This window comes from Camellia sinensis, unplaced genomic scaffold, assembly GCF_055761805.1.
Source record: "Camellia sinensis isolate YWXY unplaced genomic scaffold, ASM5576180v1 Unanchor1, whole genome shotgun sequence".
Classification (NCBI taxonomy): domain Eukaryota; kingdom Viridiplantae; phylum Streptophyta; class Magnoliopsida; order Ericales; family Theaceae; genus Camellia; species Camellia sinensis.
This window is the reverse complement of record NW_028128987.1, coordinates 24,190,623-24,201,595: the sequence shown is the minus strand read 5'-3', so window position 1 is coordinate 24,201,595 and position 10,973 is coordinate 24,190,623.

Sequence of the window (10,973 nt, the reverse complement as noted above, 5' to 3'; positions counted from 1 at the left end):
AGCTAATTAGTCTAAATATTACAAGCCAAATGAATAACTAGCTAAGCTGATTACTAATTATTACAACACTTTAACTAACTAATAAACTAATTAATTAATTTACAACACAAAAGTACACGAACTAAGCATTTAAGCTATTAAACTATGCTGCCACTGCTCCGCCTCGGGAAGTGGAAGATGCACATGCTTGGTTTTCGCCCCAAAAAGACCTCCATTTTGCTCTCGAAAGTCTTTGTTTGCAAGGTTGAGCATTTCTAGAACCTTTCTGCTCCACCTTACCAAATCTTTGTTGGGGTTTACATCAGTGGCATGCCAGCCATGGATGGATTCTACCTATCAGGTAGGTGTCCTACCAGCCATAAATGATGCACTACTGGCCATAAATGGTGGTCTACCGGCCACTGGTGCACTGGGTCATCATACTGCAACAAAGTACAAATAGAGCAAAAAGAGGGTTTTTCCAAGGATTTGTTTGTACTGTATCCCTCCTTGTCATTTCAATATCTCAAAGGAGTGACATATTTGGATCCAAAAACCACCAATCAAGCAAGTTCATAGCATGATGGCCAAAGATCCAAGTTGTACAATTTCGATAAATGCACAAATATGACCAACAAGACCACCACCCTATCACGCATGATCAAGGGCAATGGAGACCTAGGAAAGTGGCACATTTCATTAATTTTGAGTATGAATTGTCCCATTTTCCTTGTATTCAAATTAATGTCCGATTTAAACACATGCAATACAACACAAAGACATGCTTATCTTGTCACTTTTACTTGTCAATTTTGTTTACACATTTTAATTACCAAATCATTCTTTAATCAATTTGTCCATTGGTGAGTGTCTTCTAAAGTGAAGGAAGTGTCAACCAAGGGATAGTGTAAGGCAAGAGAGAGATCATGCCTTTGATAATGAACCCTTAAAAAGGATTAAACCATTGAGCATGACCTCAATCTCAAGCTTAAAGGATTCCAAGCTTGAAACAACCCTCAAAAGAAAATGAAAGAGTGAAGCAAAGAGGGAGGTTGCAGAGATTTAGGTGCTAAAATTGAGTGATAAAAGCACTAAAAACATGCAACCAAGTCACACCAATGATGTTTAAAGCCTTAAAACAACAAGCTGGTGCAAGGATTTACACTACAATTGCACAAAACAAAGTTCAAATGAACCAAACAGCCCAAAACAAAGCTAAAGCAGGCTATTTCAGAGGCTAAAGCATGTTGGACTTAAGCTAAGTTAAGCTAGAAAAACATGCTAATATGTAAAGCTAACTAAGCATGCAAACAAGGCACAAGGAGGGGAGGCTAACCCCTCCAATTTTGGACTTCAAAATGAGATTTTTGTCACTGAAAATTCTCTGAAATTCAGTGGTTAAAAGGCCCAAAAAAGTTGGTTTGAAAGTGATGTAAAGACACAAAAACTTTATAAACTAAGAAGCAAGAAGGGTGAACCACCCCCTAACTAAAAAAAGTGCTCAAACCACCATTTTTAAGCCACAAAACAGAGCTTTTTACAGTTCAAAACCAGCCTAAAAAACAATTGAAAAACATAGAAAAACAAGTATTGAAGACAAGATAACAAGACTAGTATTCTACCTCTTGAAGCAAAGAACACTTTAGGCACAAGTTCAAGCCAAAACCACCTTTAAGAGCTCCAAGAAGGCCCCAAGGAATCTCAGCTCAAAGGTGAGAGGATTTGGTTTAGGAGAAGTAGGCAAAAGTGTAGAGAAACTAGGCAAACACACACAATTTTGCAAGAGAGAGAGAGAGAGAGAGAGAGAGAGAGAGAGAGAGAGAAAATTTTTATGTCTCAAATTTTTCTAACCCCCACACATGACAAAAAGGGGTCCTATATATAGAAAACACAAATTTCCCTCACAAACATCCAGCCACACACGTGTAAGAAGATGCATGAATCTATGTAAACAACTGGCACAAAATATCACAAAATATCTACAGCATACAATGGTGACCGGCCGACCATCAGTGGTGGCCGGCAAGGCTTCATTGATGGCAGGCAATGCACATCAATGGTTGAAACTTCAGGTTGAAAAGACTCAGGCATGGTCCAAAGATAAGACAAAATATATGTAGGGTTTGAAATGCTCAAAGCTATGGCACTCTGTTAGAGACTTTTGAGGATTCAACAATCAAATAGACTCATGATTGGATGTACCTGCAAGAACATCCAAGTCTTAAAGGGCCGTAAAAAATGGGGTGTCTACAATATAATAATTTTGTATAATTACCACTGAATAGTAAATTTTGCAAAATTTTGTGGGTAGGATTTATAATACATACTCTTTAAAATATACAAGCCATGAATTTTTTATTTATTTATTTTTTTTTGCAGTGTTGATGTCATAATTAAAGCCCTTTCAGTCTGTTGAATTTTTTAAAATTACCTACCAATAGGAATAATGGCGTGGCATGACAGATGTGCCAGTAGTATAGCATGAAGTAGCATGGTGACGTGGCATTTATAGAATTAAATCAATGCCAAGAAAAACCAGAAGAGTTGGCTATTGCAAGTCAGTTAGAGTCAATGCTGAAATCAAGGGATTAAAGACCAAGTTAGAGAAGATTTTGTAGGTAGTTCCTAAAACAAAGGGATATGGATGAAAGGAAGTAGAAAATCAAGGAAGATCATGGCTGCATTAGAAAGTGGCCATACCAGTACAAAAATGAAGGTTTCCAAAAAGGGAGAAAAAAAAATCCCACACAACTCACATATCGTGATTATTAGGTGTAACTTCTATTTTAAGAGTAGTCAATGTAATAATTTTAAGAGTAGATTAGTGATAACATTTCTCCCTCTTTTTCTCTGTCAATCAATGTATTTTTCAATTCTTTGTTCTTATTTGAAGTTTATGTAACTTGCAACGAGTGACATTTTAGTTAATTAATACAAATTCAATTCTGTTTCTACCATATTTTTTCTTTCTTGTACCTTCAAAGAAGTCTTTAATATGTTTAAGGCATAGAACTTGACGAGGACAATGACCCACATTATCTGGGAGTGACTTCCACTTCCTTCTTATAAGCGTACTGGCCCCCTCCACCTTGTATAAGGCCTTTAAAACCATGAGGAGGGGACAACAAGATCCGTCCCTCAACCCCAAATCGGACAATATCTACAGGGGCATGCTTAGCCTCTTATGCCCCTGAAGATATTGTCCGCTTTGGGGTTGAGAGACGGGTCTTGTCATCGCCTCTCACGGTTTTGTTCCTCCTTGAAGGAAAAGGCCTCATACAGGGGGGAGGGTAAAGCATGTGGCTATTTCCACTAACCCGCGCTCGCTCACCTTGCATGATACTGTCCGCTTCGGGGTTGACGGACGGATCTTTTAGTCCCCTTTCCTCACGGTTTTAAAGGCCTCATACAAGGTGGTGGGGGCTAGTACACTTATAAGGTGGAAGTGAGAGTCCTTCTCAGGCGATGTGGGACATTGTCCTCATCATAACCCCCCAGCTTACTAGGCCGTAACAGTGAGAGAGTTTACCAGACAACCCTCCTTCTAGTGCCAAATTTGCATGCTTGGCCTCTCACGCCTCTGTAGATATTGTTCACATTGGGGTTGAGGAATGAATCTTGGCGTCCCCTCCTCATGGTTTTGTTCCTCCTTGGAAGAAAAGGCTCATACAGGAGGGAGGGCAGAGCATGTGACTGTTTCCACTGACCTTTCTCATTCACCTTGTATGATACTGTCCGTTTAGGGGTTAAGGGACAGATCTTGTCATCTCCTCCTCACAATTTTAAAGGCTTCATACAAGGTGGAGGAGGCTAGTACGCTTATAAGGTGGAAGTGGGAGTCCCTCTTAGGCGATGTGGGACATTGTCCTCATCAGAACTTAACTCCAAGTCAAATCTATTTTTCTGTCGATTAACTTCTATCGATTGATTGGAACGCATAGTGGGACATTTCTAATCTAGAGTAATGGCGAAGAAGAAGTAGACTGACCTTGGTGATACTAGCAAGAAAACAGTGGAAGATGTTGGTCATCTTGGAAACTCTAGTAAGAGGCCTATCGAAGACAGTGGTTTTTCCACTGGTCTTCTTGAGTATGGGAAAGATATGGAAGTCATTAGTGACAGTCAAGCAGTGGATGCTAAGTACGGAAAAGACCAAGTCCTATTAAAGTCAAAAATCCCTAATCATAAATCCAACCTTGGACCAAGTTCATCAGTCATGGCACAACTGCATTCATTACACATTAGACTATATGTTCACTTTCATTTTATGAGGTGCTAGGTTTGTAATTTAATAATGTCATCATGGTTGGTAGAGGTAGAGGAAAACATGTCGCAGTCAAACAAGAAATGCATCCCATTTTGAAAGTCTAGGGTTTGAGAAATCCCAACCCTAAAAAATGCAACGCAATCCTAAAGGATTAACTAGATGAGTTTGAAAAGTTGAAAAAATGTATCATTGCAACCAACATAGAGCTTTCCCAAGAAATTTCTCATTCTTTGGTTATTCCACTGCGAGAGATAAGGTACTCACAATCTGTTTCTGTGTAGGCCATCACCAACATGATAGCTATTTTGGGTGAAACGGTTTTTGTGTCCCCTCCACCAGCTCTAGTTTTACCTATAACAAGACCAACCAATGTCTTTGCAGAAACATAATCCACAAAACAAATCATTTACTACTTTTGAACCACCACTGGAGTTTTTTAGATATTTTCCTCTAACAGCCCCATTCTTAAGGGCGCAAGGTGTTGAACTTGGGGGCAACCTCCCAGGTTTCAACCATTAGAAATTAGAGACGGCTAGAACTCTCAAAACTTTCAGAATCAAGATCTTCAAAACTAGAACCTTCAGAATCAGCAGAATGCCCAGGGAGTTGGTCCTATGCCTATTCCAAATGGCTAGCCCCACTTACCTTCCTTATGGTTTCAATAATTACCCTTACCTCTATTGCTTTTGAAATTATTATTAGAATTCTCCCACTGTTCCCCTCTGTTAGGCTATAACAGAATTTACTGATGTCATACTAATGTTATAGATTATAATACCAAAAATGACGAATTGTTCATTATTTACCTTATCTATTCAAATGAGAAATTTCACTCACCTCCCCAAAAGTTTCGCATATATATTATCAAAATCCATACATATTTTAGCATTATTTAATAAAACTCTTAAATTTCATGTAATATTAAATAAAGCCTTAAATTGTTAAGGCATTATTAAATCATTTAATGAAAAAAAAAAAATCTATTGACAAAATATTTAAAAATAAACAATCTCTTTAAAATTAGTGTTAGATAACATTTTAATAATTTAATATAAGACTTATTCCACACTACATAAATGACGTAAAATTTATCATTTTAAATAATCATTTATTATTTGATTTTTTTAAAAAAAAAGTTGAAATAAATGGACTTATTTTTTTCTCGAAAATTTACATTACTTATTTATTCATATGTAAAAATATATATAATATTTTATAGTTTCTCAATCATATATTATTTTCAAATTTTAACTTTTATCTTTGAGGCATTAAACTTCTACTTAATACATATTTAAAAAAGAAGGAATTACATGCAGGTAAGAAAAGAAAAAAAAAATTAACAACACATACGGGTGCAAGTGTGTCTGTAATGGGATACAAATAAAAGACTGTAAATGCAAGTACACTTGCACCTCTCATATGTTGATAATTTTTTTTTCCAATTCTCAGTTACATATAATTCTCTTTTTAAAAATGCAGGTTAATATTTTTTATCTGATTTAAAAAATAAAAAAATAAATATATATTCTCAATCATATATTATTCTCTGTCCCTCTCTGTTCAGCATGAGTGGGAGTACTAATTAGTGCTCCCACTAATGATGTTTGGGTCTTGATATTGTATTTTTTTTCTTTTTTTTATTGAGTGTCATGTTGTTAGTGGTGTTATTAGTGGTGTTTTTAGAACTCTAAAATTAGTGTTCTCTATCATTGTTGTTGTTGTTTCCATAGTTTGAAGTGAAGAATTTGCAGGGGAATGGAATCACTTTCGATGAGGCATCTGATTTCTGCAACATACAACAGCATCCTCACAAGATACCCATCATCATCATCATCATCATCATCATCATCATCATCATCAACACCCATTAGTGTAAATAGATTCAGAAATCAAGACACCCACTTTCGCTTTGTTCTACGCTCCCAAAAATCTGCTTTCCAAGGTAAATTAATTTTCTTCTTCTTCTTTAGCATCATTTGTTTAAATTTTCAATTTCTAATTCATTTCTTTTGAGCCTTCAACACCTATTCACCTGAAACCAATTGCTTGTGTTTCTTTGAATAGTTTATGAATTCATAGGAAATGCATGTTTGTTGTATATGGGGTAGCTTTTGCGTGTGTCATTGTGCAGCTCTCTTTATTAATTTTTTCTTTTTCCTCATAGCTTTGGCCTTTGGTGGCATTGGATTGCCAAATAATGGTTAAAATTGCTTATTGATGATGAGATAGATGCATGCGGATCATGTTTGGAGTTTAGGGATTTTTAAGAATTGGGTAAATTACACTTACCTGCCCTCTCCTTTAAGTTTCTAACAATTAACTGTGATATCAATAATAACACTAATCTCTTTTACTTTTGAAACTATTATTAAGATTCTCCACTGTTTATTTAATAGAATATGCTTATGCCATGCATTATGAGTCAGAAATCTCAATATTGCCCTTACATATTCAAATAGTAAATTTCACCCACCTCCTTGAGGTTTTACAAAAAAAAAAAAAAAAAAAAAAAAAAAAAATTGACAAAGTCCCATACATAGTTTAGTAATGTTGAACAAAATTATTAAATTCTATACAATATTAAAAAAAAAAAATCTAAATTGTTAAGATATTATAAAAATATTTAACCAAAAAAATATAATTTTCATTGATAAAATACTTTAAAAGAAACCATATCTCTAAAATTAATGTTATTATAGATAATATCTTAATAATTTCACATAAGATTTATTTCACACTACATAAGCAGCATAAAATTTATCATTTGAACTAATGTATCTATTGTTTGAACTTTTTTTTTTAAGACAGTTAAAACAAATTAACTTCTTTATTTTTTATTTTTTAAACAAAATGAACTCCTTGGATCCATGAAGCAATCCTTGAATATTGCATATATTTGTAATTGGGTCATGTTTTACTCTATAATTTGGATATGTTTTCATTGCTCTATATTTTGCTCTATAATGTGAGAGAATCTTTAGCCTTTCGTATTCGGCTCATCAATATATATAAATTTATAATAATAAAAATAAACTTCAGAGATTAACGTATTATGTCTTGCATGTGTTATTAATCCATAACTTATATCAATAAATGTGTTTAAGCAATAAATAAAAATTCGATCTATTATAAAAAGGGAATTATTGCTCATTTCATTACATAGAACCAAAACCCTTATAATGACAAGCTTATATATAGCAGAATAACGACCCATTAAGAGCCAACAAATTGATCACCATCAAACGTTATACTAAATTAAATACAATCCTTTTGCAAATTACAAAACAAAATATAAAAGATGAAATTTTGGAGTCTTGATCTTCCCTAGCAAAGGGGTAGCTTGATTTGCAAATATTTACTATGCTTCTGTTATCAGTGTAAACGGTCATGTGTTGGAGGCATTTAACATAAATATTACAACAAAGCAACAAAAATATTTTTTACATAATACTTGTAAGGATTTGAGAATTCAGTCATTGTATTCATCTCAATAGAGGTATATAGCTGTTGCAATGAGTATAAAAAAGGCATTATAGAAATTAGGTGTAATCATAATCAAATGTAATCCTAAATCTAGGCCTAAATATATGTAATAGAATATTTGAAAATATACAAATAAGGAAAGAATCAACAGACAGTTAAGGGGGCTGCCTAACACTACTTATTAATGCTCCTCTAAACACTCCATATCTTAGACTCTTCTATATGCCCTATCCCTAACCCTGCTTCATGAATAAGTTTTAGACTCAAATCATGTTATTATATATGATAGCCTGAGTGTTTCCCTTTGCACCAATCAGCAGCCCCTAAGTTATATTTCCAAAGATATGATAATAATTAAAGAAATGTAAAAACAACAACAACAACGAAAAATAAGAAAAAGAGATAGAAAACAAATGAAAAATATGCTTCTCTTTTCTTCTTTATTCTTATGATTATACATTCACAACCTAGTCTATTGGACTTACTTACACTAGTTTTTTATATAAGTAGTTTGGAAACATACTAAAATAGCTCAAAAGTCAAAAAGTCACTACCAAAAAGCCAACTCTTCTCTCTATTTTATGCACGTCTTTTCGTAAAAAGCCAAAAATCAAAAAGTCAGCTAAAATAACTAGTTCACAAAACAACCTAAAAACCAAATGATAGTGATTATAATTGTAGGGGTTACTAAGTAGGTAAATATAGGAGATGTGATCTATAATGATCGGTGGAAATCACTAAGCCTTAACTCCTGTTTTCCCAAAGTGTCGACATAGGCTTGCTGATAGTGCTTTTAAATGGGTGATTTCAAATAGTTTAGGATTTCCGTTAACCAAAACGTTTGGAGTCCGTAATCTGGGGGTGTTTGGGTTGGCAATATTTTTAGTGTCTTAGAGTGATTGAGTTCACAACTTTGAGAGATTCTCTTCGAAAAATGTTGCAGTGGTTCCATTGCCTGAAAGCTATATGACTCAGTCTGAACCCGTGCATAACGTTGTTTTTGTCTCTCATTTTTAGGCACTAACCCATTTCTAGGATTTTACTTAGTTCTACTTCAAGCCTTTTTTCATAAAGCTTTTGTAAAGATACTTGGTCCCTGCTTGATTTGAGTTTCACAGTAGCTCAAGTCCCTCATGCTTGATTTGAGCTTGACAGGAGCTCAAGCACATGAGATCTTGGAAGCAGCGCTTGATGTGCACTTGACAAGAGCTCGGGTGCTTGAGATGCTGGGGATAGTGCTTGACAGGTGCCCGACCTAGGCTCAAGCAGCTCAAGTGTTGTCGGCATACTTGTGGTTTATTTTGTGACCATTTTGCCCCTGAATCGTTTTAAAATGTCAGATTTCATCATTTCCAAATATGATAGATGGTTATACATTTCTGAGATCTATTTTCTCTCTCTCTCTCTATAAGTTTCATAGCTTGTTCATCCAGACTTCATTGATGAATCTTATTTGCTCTGGAATCTAAATCTTTGAAATATGGTTTGAAATGAATTGTTCTGCTTGGATTGATTCTATACACATCAAAACCTTCATACATCTTTTCATAAGCATCGAAGCCATTGAAGGCAGAGATTGGAGTGAGGAGCTTCGTGATCGCTATTGAATCAATGGAGGTTGACATTGTCAAAGCCGTTTTAGACTGGAGATCAAGCTTGTTGAAGCTTGTGGTGACCTCAATGGTGAGGTAAACTTGGGTAAGGGTTGCAATTCCTTAATCTTGAGTCTTGTGACTGTCTAATTCATTAGTGGATTTGTTAAGGGTGTTGGGATTGTGGTTTTCATCCCTTGGGAGAGTTATCTCATAGGGTTTCCATTCCACGTAAATTCTTGACTCTCATGATTGATATGTGTTTGATTAAATGACTCAATGGGTGAATTCGCGGATTAGATTGTTTAATTTCCACATTGTTAGCTTAATTAATTGATTGGTTAATGATTGTGTTTTGAATTGGCATGAAATCAATTAATCATTTGGGTAATTTCATAATTAGCATCAACTGTTAAAGTTAGCCTATTCACCTTTTCTAGGCACAATTCTGTTGGTGCTTTGTCATTTCTATTGGCATTCGGTCTTGATCTAGATTTGTTGGATATGTTAAGAAACTTAATGTACTTCAACATTTATCCTTTATTTTTTAATGAAGTCATTGAACCTTTTTTCTTGACCATGTTCTACGGAATAGAAACTAACTTTAGAGATGTTATCAACCTGAACAACTTTTTCTTTTAAAATCAAAACGGAACCATGTGACAGTTAATGAGCGTGAAAGACTGTAATTTATGATGAGAGAACAGTTAATGAGCATAAAAGACTGTAATTTATGGAAGAGAGAGAGAGAGAGACAGAGATAGAGAGATGTATGCATAACTCCTTGTCCTTTTATCTTTTGGCTTGAAATTGCTTTTTAACACAACCTAAATCATATCTGATTCATTGACGACCTAGGTATCAACAGCAGGTTACAGTTCTGGACTCCAAAATTCCATGGTTGCGTGGAAATAAAAGGGAACATTCCTGACGACACCATGTCCATCCAAGCACCCCACTATGCTTAATGTAATTAACTAGCATTGGCACATATAAATTATTTATTTTTGTATTTGTCCTATTTTAGATTCTGCAAAATTTGTTGATTTTTCTCATCGTTGAATTGCCACTCATTTTCAGTAATATACTGCTTTCTAATTCAGATTTTCAGGGCTATGCAAAACCTTCACGTCTTTTGCTAGTTGCAGAACCTGAAGTTTGTGCAGATTCTTCACTGGAGAAAAATTCTTACATCTTTCAAAGTGGGGGGATGCAATAGTGTTTATACAAAGTCAAGCTACATACAAGTAATATCTATGGATCGGGTCTTAATGATTTAAATGCTAGCATACTACTTTGTTTGACAGATGAAAATGGTGACTCCATCTTACAAAGGATACCGGCGAGTCTGATTAAAGAACATTCTAATCAATTAGAGAAAAAGATTGTTTTTGATGTACTCCATTTCCAAAGGGGTTCTGTTGATGAGTTCGCCTTTGGGGGACCTAAACTAGGGCAAGTTGAAGCTCTATGGATCAGTCTTGAATCAGGATAGTCTCTTCATGAAGCAAGGTGTTTCAAATTTCAATTCAATGCAAGCCTGATATCTAGCTGGTTATAGGCCTAGCTCAGGATAATAGAGAATTATAGGACTGTCAAACAAACACATTCAAGGGTCTACATGCATTTATTTTATATGTATGTATATATAT